Below are 9,656 nucleotides of genomic sequence, written 5' to 3' on the forward strand. Positions count from 1 at the left end.
TCTTGATTTGCCGATTTATTGCATGGTTGAGTTCTTGCCATATTAGACGAGGATATGGCTGTCTAAAACCTCTCCCTTTTCTCTGCCCTTCTCCCACATCCTGAGAGAGTCATCGCACTTGTTAGAGTTCCTCTTTTGTAAATGTGAACAATAAATTAACACTGTATTTCCTGTTCCAGCAAATGCTTTCCCCTTTTCAAGAGGAGAAGCTCAGTAACCCTTGCTTCCCTTCAGCTACGTCCCCTTCCTTCTATATCTCCGTTTCTGTCAGCTGTACTTCTGCCTTTGCACTTTAGCACTGAGAGCATGAGCATTCTGTTCTGTAACAAAAATTAAGCTGTCTTTGCTTTGTCTGTAGGATGCAGTTAAACACTGAACTCAGTAAGCAGTGTGTGCGTTCTGGTGATTTGGGGACAGCCGTCCACTGCAGGGCCATGCAGTAGAGGATTACTACTCAGTCTTCTCTCACAGCTGTTTGCTTGTCCTGAAGTTTATCATTACGCTCTATTTTCCATTATCAATAGTTCCTTTTTTGTCCACTTGCTCCATACTGTCACCTGTTCCTTCAAGCTCCTCTCCCCTCAAGGACCTCTTTCACAGAGCACTCTGCACGACATCCCTCTGGCTTTCTCTTCACTGATTTCCTGGGTTGGTTCCTCAGTTTCCCAAATGCCAGGCCTCGAGTTTCCTTCATTTACTCCTTTGCTTTGCAGCAGTACATTCTCAAATAGCTTCCTTAAAAAATAAAAGTTGCCTTTGTAGGAGGTAACATTTCAGAGTCCCTGCATGTCTGAAAATATCCTATTCCTGTCTTCTAACTTCAGTTTGACTGGGTATAGAATTCTAGGTCAGCATTTTGTCCCTCAACCAAAGCAAGTCACCACAATAGACTGGACACGGAAGCAGATAGGGGACTCCAGCTGTCTTCTACTAAGCCAGACATTGAAAAGACTTCCAAAAATGTTATTTGTCATTAAAATGTCATTTGTGCTAACATGTAATGGGTTTATTATTTTTTAATGGATTAATACATTTAAATTTTTCTTCTAAATAATAATTTTCACTCAAAACTTAGAAGGCATTGCTGTCCGAAACCCAGTGCTGCAGATAAGAAAGCCACTGCTACTCTACCTCTGTTCTTCCTGAGATGACCTGTGTTATCTCTGGAGTCCTTTAAGCTCTCCTTGGCAGCCTGACACATCACAGCAGTACATCTGGGTAGTGGTCTTCTTCCCTTGTCCTTGGCACTCAGTGTGCCCTCTTACTCAAAAGATTTGTGCCCTCAGTTCAGGAAAATAATCCTGTGTTGTTGTGGGGTGTTTTTTTTTTTCAATCATTTCCTTCCCTCTGTTTCTCTGTCCTAGGTGTCTGGAACTCCAGTTATCAGACATTGCCCCTCTTTAACTGATTCTTTTGCCTTTTCCTTCTATTTGTCTTCTTACTCAACTTCCTAAAGTATTTCTTCAAATTTGTCTTCCAACTTTTCTTTGAACTTTCTTTTAGCCATGTCATTCTTAATTTCTAAGTGCTTTCTTCTTCCCTAATCATTATTTTTTTCACAGCATCCTGTTCTTGGCTAATGAATATATCTTCTAGAATCTCTGTGGATACTAATTCAAGGTGTGGTTTTTTTAAAGTTCCATTTTGCTCCCCAAAATAATCCATTCTTTTCAGGGTCATGTTTTCTGTTTATTTGTTCTGTCTCTTTCATGCTGGAGGATTTCTTCAAATATTTGATGATCCTTGACTTCCCTTCACATGTGAAAATGAAACAAAAAAGCTGAGAGAGAATTCTGTGCTTGCAGGTGGCCTTGTGAGCTTAGGGTGACAACCAAGGAACCAGTTGGTGATCTACAAGGGTGACTCCTACATACCAGATGGGATGTTCTTGGCTCAGGGCCACTCAATTTCTTTAGAGAGAATCCTCCAGTGTATTTCTTTTTCCCCTGAAGGATGTGTGCGTGCAGTCTGGGGCGCTGGGAAATGGAGGATCAATTCCTACGATTCCTATATTCATCCACTGGATCTTAGCCCCTCTGTAATGCCCCCACCCTACCACCCTCCCCCGCCCCCTGAGCTTGGTGTTTGCACGTTCAGCTCTGAAAGGAGATTATACCAGGAGGTGGCACTCTAACCAATGACCATCTCTTCAAGCCGATCATCTCTGCTCCATTAACAACCAAAGTCTCTACTTAAAGTAGCTTCTGTTACAGTATAATGACTTTTATCAAAAGAAAAAATAGATTATATTCTACTCCTTCTCTATATTATGTTCTTCTCTTTATCCTATTTCTCCTCCTTCTCACCCTCCTCCTCATTCCTTCTTCTCACTTCTCCAAGCCAGAAGCTGGCCAAAAGCACCATTTGCATTTGTTTCATTGTTTCTTGAGGCATCAGAGAGAGTTACAAATAGTGGAGGCCAGCCTGGTGGTGCAGCAGTTAAGTTCACGTGCTCCGCTTCTGCGGCCCTGGGTCCGAGGGGTCAGGTCTTGGGCACAGATCTCTGCACCACTTATCAAGCCACACTGTGGCAGGGATCCCACATATAAAGTACAGGAAGATGGGCACAGACGTTAGCTCAGGGCCACCTTCCTCAGCAAAAAGAGGAGGATTGGCAGCAGATGTTAGCTCCAGGCTAATCTACTTCAAATAATAATAATAATAATAATAATAATAATAATAATAATAATGAACTCCCTTCTATTTGCTGATTGTGGCACTCGCGTCTTCACAGTCCATCAGGTGGCATCATTTAACATTCTAACAGCTTCATCACGATTACCAAAACCAAGGATTTTATTACATTGAATATGCTCCTGCCATATGGTTTTGAAAGACAAGACATTTCTCAGAAGAAAGACTAGTTTAAGAGATTTGAATGTTAAAATTCCCCCACAGTATTATAGATTTTGAAGTTCTTTTGCTCCAAAGATGAACTTCTGGCAGCTTACTTCTCCTGCTTGAGGACGGATTTGAATGCGATCCTTTATGTTCAGAACATCTCAACCCCCCTCTCTCCAGTCTTTCGGCAGGCTTGTAACTTGGGATCTGGGCCCCACTCTGATATCAGCCCAGGGGCTTGTTTCTACTCATAAACATTTTGCACTGAGGAGCTCTCTAAGGCCCATGGTTCTGGCTGGAATTGCTTTTTTACATTCAATTTGATCCTTACTCTCACAGTTGAATTTAAATTCTAGCAGAATGGACTAGGATCCCTGCTTCTGGACTCCTTGCAGCCCCTTCTCTGCCTTTTGTCTGAATGCCAATAGCAAGGGGCAACTTGGGTCTCAGTGGTCCCTTGAGTAAAGGCCTTGTTGGCTTGAGTTCCTGCTTTCATCCGGACATCTCAGCTCTCGTGGGAAATCCCTCTAATGTCACAGATTATCAGGTTTCCCAAAGATTGAGAAAAGATGCTTCCACCAGGAGACGTTTGAAAAGTGGGAAATTTGAGAGTCTATTAGATGAGATTTTTTTTTCAGAGATTTAAGATCATTCTGTTCAGTGATTATAAAAGTCAGAATGGACCAATAGCTCGAGGTGAAAAGGCTCCATCTGAAATATCTGAGGGGCTTGGAGGCCAGGCAGGAAGCCAGGTGTACAGATACAAGAGTCTCTTTCAAAGCTTCGAGAAGCTGGTGCTAAATGCCAGCCAAGGAAAGAAGCAAACGCGTGTGCCAGCCTCCCCACTGAGGGCCTACGAAGCACCACGTGCTTTTTCATGCTGAGGGTTCAGGAGTCAACAGGCAGACGAGGTTACTGCTCTTATGGATCTCGTATTCTGATGGGGGAAATTAAGAAAAGAAGAAATGAAGGAAGGGAAGAAAAATGTCAGCTGATAATAAAGGCTATGTGATGAATTAAAACAGGGCAACTGAACAGCAATGGCTGGGGCTTCTTCATGTTGCACGGTCAGGGAAGGCCTCTCTGAGAGGGTGAGATCTGAGTAACAAGGAGACAGTTATACCAAGTCCACCTCTTCCAGACACGCACAGGCAATGCAGGTGATCCTGTGAGGTGTGTGCTGTCACCATCTTCCAGATGAAGAGGACATAGAAAGTTTAAAATAAATTATTCGTGGTCACCCAGCTAGTAGAGAACAAAATCAACCCAGTGCTTCTACCCTGCATGGCTAGCTCTGTATCTTCACTAGACAGAAAGAAGCAGAAACAATTCTCAGGAGATTCAAGGGTTTTCTATCTGGACTTATACTCTGATCTTCCCCAGGCAGCAACAGTGGGTGGTTATAGGTAAATCAAACGAGGGTTTTCTGAGAGAAACTCTTTAAGGGACACAGACCTACAGCTATGATATAAGAGCTGCTGGCTGGCACTGCAAAACTCTACGAGCGTCATCCACAGGGGTGACAATGTGAATAGCACCTCCTGGAGTTGCAACAGACCCTTAGATGCTTCCTATCCCGTGTGGCGTACTGCAGAGTCAGCATCTAAGGTGTAGGTTGAGTCTGAAATATCAGATGAGTTTTCATTTTTCTGAAAAGGCAAAGGAAAAGATCCTACATCATCATCTGGTCAAGAACTCCAGCATCTCCCGAGGCTGATGTCAGAGGACCACTTGCAAGGCTGATCCTGAACAGCTCGCCTTCTTTGGTGCATAGGAAATGAAGGGAGAGCTGGATCTATTTTTCTTCTCCTCTAATTCCCTAGTGCACCTTTCTCCAGAGCTTCTAACAAAACCTCATAATGCTATCCTCCATGACTGCTGTTTTAAAACGTTTGTTCTGGTGGGCATACGGGAAATATAATTAAAAACAAATCCCCTCCCAACCCAGAAAACCTCTCCACAAAGGTAGAAGAGAAAGCAAACAATTTTATTATTGAATAAGTATTAAACCAGATTGTGATGTGCATCTCAGGCAATTCACTAAGAGATCGCAAAGATAGAAAGGAATCTTACCCTTTTACAGAGCCAAGCAGATACAACCCATTACATAGGTGTTCTCAAGATAAACAATAACTAGTCCTCAAGTAAAAAGACTTGACAGCACCATTTGTCACGCATAGCTCATCTTAAATTCACTTGGCAGCTGGGGTGGCCATCTGTGTTAACTGATTGCCTTTGTCCAAAGGAAACATAAGCTTCTCGTCTCTTTATGGCAGGAGGCAGTTCTGCAGCTCGGAGGCTCCTATTCTCCCACAGGAGCTGGCAGGTCGGGCATCAGCTTCCTCAAGGTGACATTTTTAAGAGACAGTTCCCAGGTCCTTGAGAAAGATATTCCTAGGTCTTAAAGCTGGCAAAAGGCTTATTTAGCTTTAAAAAAAGATTTGCATACATTTCAAAGGGAGACAGAGAAACAGCTTACACAATGACAAGTTTTCTAAAGTAAAGGTTCTAAGGAAAGGGAAGGAGCAAGTCTCTTTTTATTTCAACAGAAGAAGTAAGCCCCTTATTTTTAATTTGTATTTGCCCTTACACGGGCATGAAGAAACCACTGGAAAAACTTTGTTTTAAAATGGTTCTTTGAAAAAATAAATTATGAAATGCTTCTAAGGGTGGAAAAGCTACAATTTCTTAAAGCAGAATCTTGAGGGGAGATGAAAACCACTGCTCTTGGTGACGTAAAGCCACTTTATGCAAAACGGTTGGCACATTTTTAAGTAGCTTCAAAAGTCAGCAATTGTGCAACCAATAGCAGTTGCTATGGTAGCAAAAGTTAGTGTTATTCTAGGCTATTTGGTGATGAATTGTCTGGAGCTGCTGCTGGCTGCAGGAAGTCATATTTTCTGTGTGGATTTGTTAGTTTTTATACCATATTAAGGGCAGGAAGAGGCTGAGCGGACTGTGTGGAAAGCAAGCTATGAAAGCAGGGCATATACAACATGAGGTCTGAGCAGCAGTAAATCACAAATCAGAGAAATGTTGAAAATTAGAAGCACCTGGGTTCCTCCTGTCCAACCAATCCTTACTGAGGACCGGGCTAGGGTTGGAACGGGAGACGGCAACTTAGTGGTTGCTCTTAGTGTGGAGAGCACACAGCAACTGTGTGCTGCACAGAAATTTCCTGATTGTATACGTGATCTCCTCCAACCCCTCCAATCACTCAGCAGGATATGCACCATTTCATTCATTTTACAGATGAGGAATCGAAGGCTTATGAAAATAAAGGTGACGTGTCCAAGATCATGGAGTTAGTGGCAGAGTCAGGAACAGAATCTAGCCTTTCACTCTTAAAGTGGGAAGAATTGGTAGTATTGATCTGCAAAGAAATTCAGGGAAGAAATCTGTTTACTGGAGGAAGGAGTGGTTGGTTTCAAAGTTAGAGGAGGGAATAGAATTAGTATCATTGGTGAATTTCAGTGCAGGTTATTTAGAGAGAAAGAGAGGGACAAAAAAAAGAGAGCAAGCTGACGGCACAGACGAGTGCTTCACTAGAATATAAGTCACAAGAGGGTAAGGATTGTGTCTGCTTCCTTTACCATTGTATCTCTAGGCCTTGGAATAGCACTAGGCAGACAAAAGATCCCCAATAAAAAGTTGTTGAATGATTCTTGAATGAATTCTTGCAACAACACAAAGCTGAGAGAAGAGCACAGGGGGAGTTTAACCAAGTACATTTAGGGTCTGAGTAAAGATGAAAATAACACATTATCAAGAACTGTGACAAGTCTAAGATATCCTACTTACAAGCTACCAAGTTAGCCTGTCACAGTTTCAAAGATGCTGGCAGAAAACAGAAGACTCCTGGGTCAGAGACAAAGGACTTTGTGACTCTTAGTGATAGCAATGCCAGAATATCAGCATTTTTTTTTTTTTTTGTCTCACAGAGTGACATAAAGAGGTGTAGGTGACACTTGCATTTCAGGAGAAGAACCCTGAATTAGGGAACCTGAATCTTTTTTAATTGGCAGTAAACATGCCCGCCCTTCACTTCAGAGGGAGACACTATCTCTATCTCCCAGGGCCATTCACTATGTAGACACAAAAAATCCATAATCAATCTATAAATCAAAATTGGAGTGAGTTTATCATGGGCCAGATCTGAGGACTAGCCCAGGGTCTTCCTTCCCCAAAGGAGGAAGGGCACCAAAGAAATGGGGTGTACAGAGTGGTTATATACCTTCTTGGAACAAAGAGCATACATCACATATGATAGGAATGTCCCTTTTACGATTGTCATGAGATGCTTAGCTGGCACAGCACGTTGGTGGTCACAAGGGGAGCACAGCAGGTCAGTCATTAATCCTTAGTTTAGGAAAAGATGCTTATCCTTAAAGAAATGCCAATATGGGGGGAAGTTACATCCCTATCTTTAAGGGTATCACTCTTATTTTGGGGACATAGTATGTTTAAAGCAGACATACAACAATGCATGCTCAATAGGGCACATCAGGCCCTTTTGGAGAAACAAGGTCAGGCCAAATTAATTTTAACCCAAATGCCTTTCTCGTATACTCCAATATATCCTTTGCTTGTCATTTATTTATCGTTCCCCCCTCCCCTTTGATCTATAATCTTTCAATAGAAAGCACTGATGATCAAAATATTGTCCCTTGGTGCCAGGGTGGTTACTGTCTGCCTTGGGTCCATCATGTCCCTCATTGCTTTTATCTCATTTATTTTCCCAGTTGTCCACATTAGGGGGAAGTAGTCAGACAAGCATAGAGGTATACATTAACAGAGGAAGCATTTCATAGATTATATAATTTTTCAATTAATTTTAGGTTGTTGCATAAACATTGTACATGTGCTTTTACCTGATTCCTTATGTTCACATTGTTTACAATTATAAAAGATTCATTTAAGACATTCACTTGCTTTTTCATGTGCTTTAGCAGAGAGGACACACTGGAAGATTTACCACATATAAAAGCACAGCATTCAGTTTGAATAATTATATATGTACCACCTTGGGATGCAGTTAAAATATCTAACGCCATTCTATTTTGAAGAACAGTCTTTCCCATTCAAGACATTTTAGTATTTAATAAGACTATTCTTTCTTGACTATCATTAAGGGCTTGTTGAGTAAATTTAGTCAGGACTTCTATATGTGATATGACATCCTCTAGCCCCAAAGAAGCAACAAATATAGCCATAGGTGGCCATACCGGTGGAACACTGAATGAGCCCATCTGGCCTTAAAGAGAAGAAGATTGGCAACTGGTGTTAGCTCAGTGTGAATCCTTCCTTGCATCCAAGGGAAGCTCCGGGTGCAGTGTTTTAGCCATCCAGGCAGTAGCCAAGGCTAGAGATTTGTTCCACATGACCACCAAGTTCCATTAGGAGCCACCCAATAAATGCTTGGCCTTTGAGACCAGTCTGTTCCAAATCAATCACTTTCTTTAAGTATGATAGTATTCTGAAAACCTTAAATGGAACATTATAAAATAGGTATACAGTTTAAGCATTACAAAGGTTTAAATGAGGAGCTACAAGGTCGAGAATACAGACCTGGTCTGGAGTCTTGGGACGGCTGTCTACAACAGATGCCGTCTTCTTCTCATCCTGTTTTGGAGATATTTGCATTGATCAGTTCAAGTCAGGTATCAAAAATAGGAACTGAAACCCACTCAGGTGGAGAAGCCTTTTTTAAATGAAAAATGTGAATGCCTTTTGATTCTGTAGTGCATGAATTGGTTAAAAGTACTTGGTATGGTCCTTTCCAACAGGGCTGCAGAGAGTCTTTTATTTGATGCCTCTTCTGATAAATTCTCCAGGTGAGTCCATGAACCTCAAGGTCTTCATCTTCCAGGAGCTCTCTGTGAAAAGAATCAGCTACCAACCTCTCATTTCTTTTAAGTGTCTCAATGACATTTGGCAATAATTAAGATATCTCAGGGGGCAGGCCCAGTGACATAATGGTTAAGTTCACACACTCCAATTTGGTGGCCTAGGGTTCAAGGGTTCAGACCCCAGGTGCAGACCTACACACTACTCATCAAACCATGCTATGGTGGCATCCCACATATAAAACAGAGGAAGATTGGCACAGATGTTAGCTCAATGATAATCTTCCTCAAGCAAAAAAAAGAGGAAAATTGGTAACAGATGTTAGCTCAGGGCCAATCTTCCTCACCAAAAATAAATAAATAAATAAAAACAATTAAGACGTCTCCTTTAAGCAAAGTTGGTTAATACATTCCTTTATCTAATTGCATAGGCCATCCAGTTATTATCTCAAGAGGAGACAGCTGATGTTTACCAAAGGGTAAGGTATAAGATTGAGGAGCACTAGCAGAAGAGCTCTTGGCCATGAGAGATCAAACGCTTCTGAAAGCTTTGCCAACCGAGTGTTGACTGTGCTGTTAGTTAAAATGTTGTATTGCTGGCCAAATGTCACAAATAGATTTAATTATTTGTCCAGCGAAATGAGTTCCCAGGTTGCTGTATAACTCAGTAGGAATTCCTCAAACAGGAATTATCCTTTCCAATAATAATTTACCTAAAGCCATCACTCTTCTGTAAGTAAAGGCCTCAACCCAATGTGAGAACATACAGATCATTACCAAGGTACATTTATCCTTGAGATGGCGGCATTTGAACAAAGTCCAATTGCAAAGAGGAAAGTGGCCTTGTGATTCATGAAATAGTTTTCCTAGATTATGTTTTGGTCATATAGCACAATGAGTATAGGTTTTATGAGGTACTGTAGGAGAAAGTATCTAAAAGTATTGTTTTCCCCCTTTTGTTGCCACCTT

General features: G+C 41.6%; 1 long non-coding RNA gene across 1 annotated transcript; it reads right to left on the bottom strand.

The window, feature by feature from the left end:
- Positions 1-4,807: 4,807 nt before the first annotated feature.
- Positions 4,808-8,895, bottom strand: LOC138917224 (uncharacterized). The gene is made up of 2 exons (XR_011424923.1): positions 8,410-8,895; positions 4,808-5,219 (listed from the first exon to the last, which is right to left on the bottom strand). It is a non-coding gene; the product is annotated as an uncharacterized lncRNA (long non-coding RNA).
- Between the last annotated feature and the right edge of the window lie 761 nt (positions 8,896-9,656).

The sequence above is a fragment of the Equus caballus genome, chromosome 1 (genome assembly GCF_041296265.1).
Source record: "Equus caballus isolate H_3958 breed thoroughbred chromosome 1, TB-T2T, whole genome shotgun sequence".
In the NCBI taxonomy this organism is placed as follows: domain Eukaryota; kingdom Metazoa; phylum Chordata; class Mammalia; order Perissodactyla; family Equidae; genus Equus; species Equus caballus.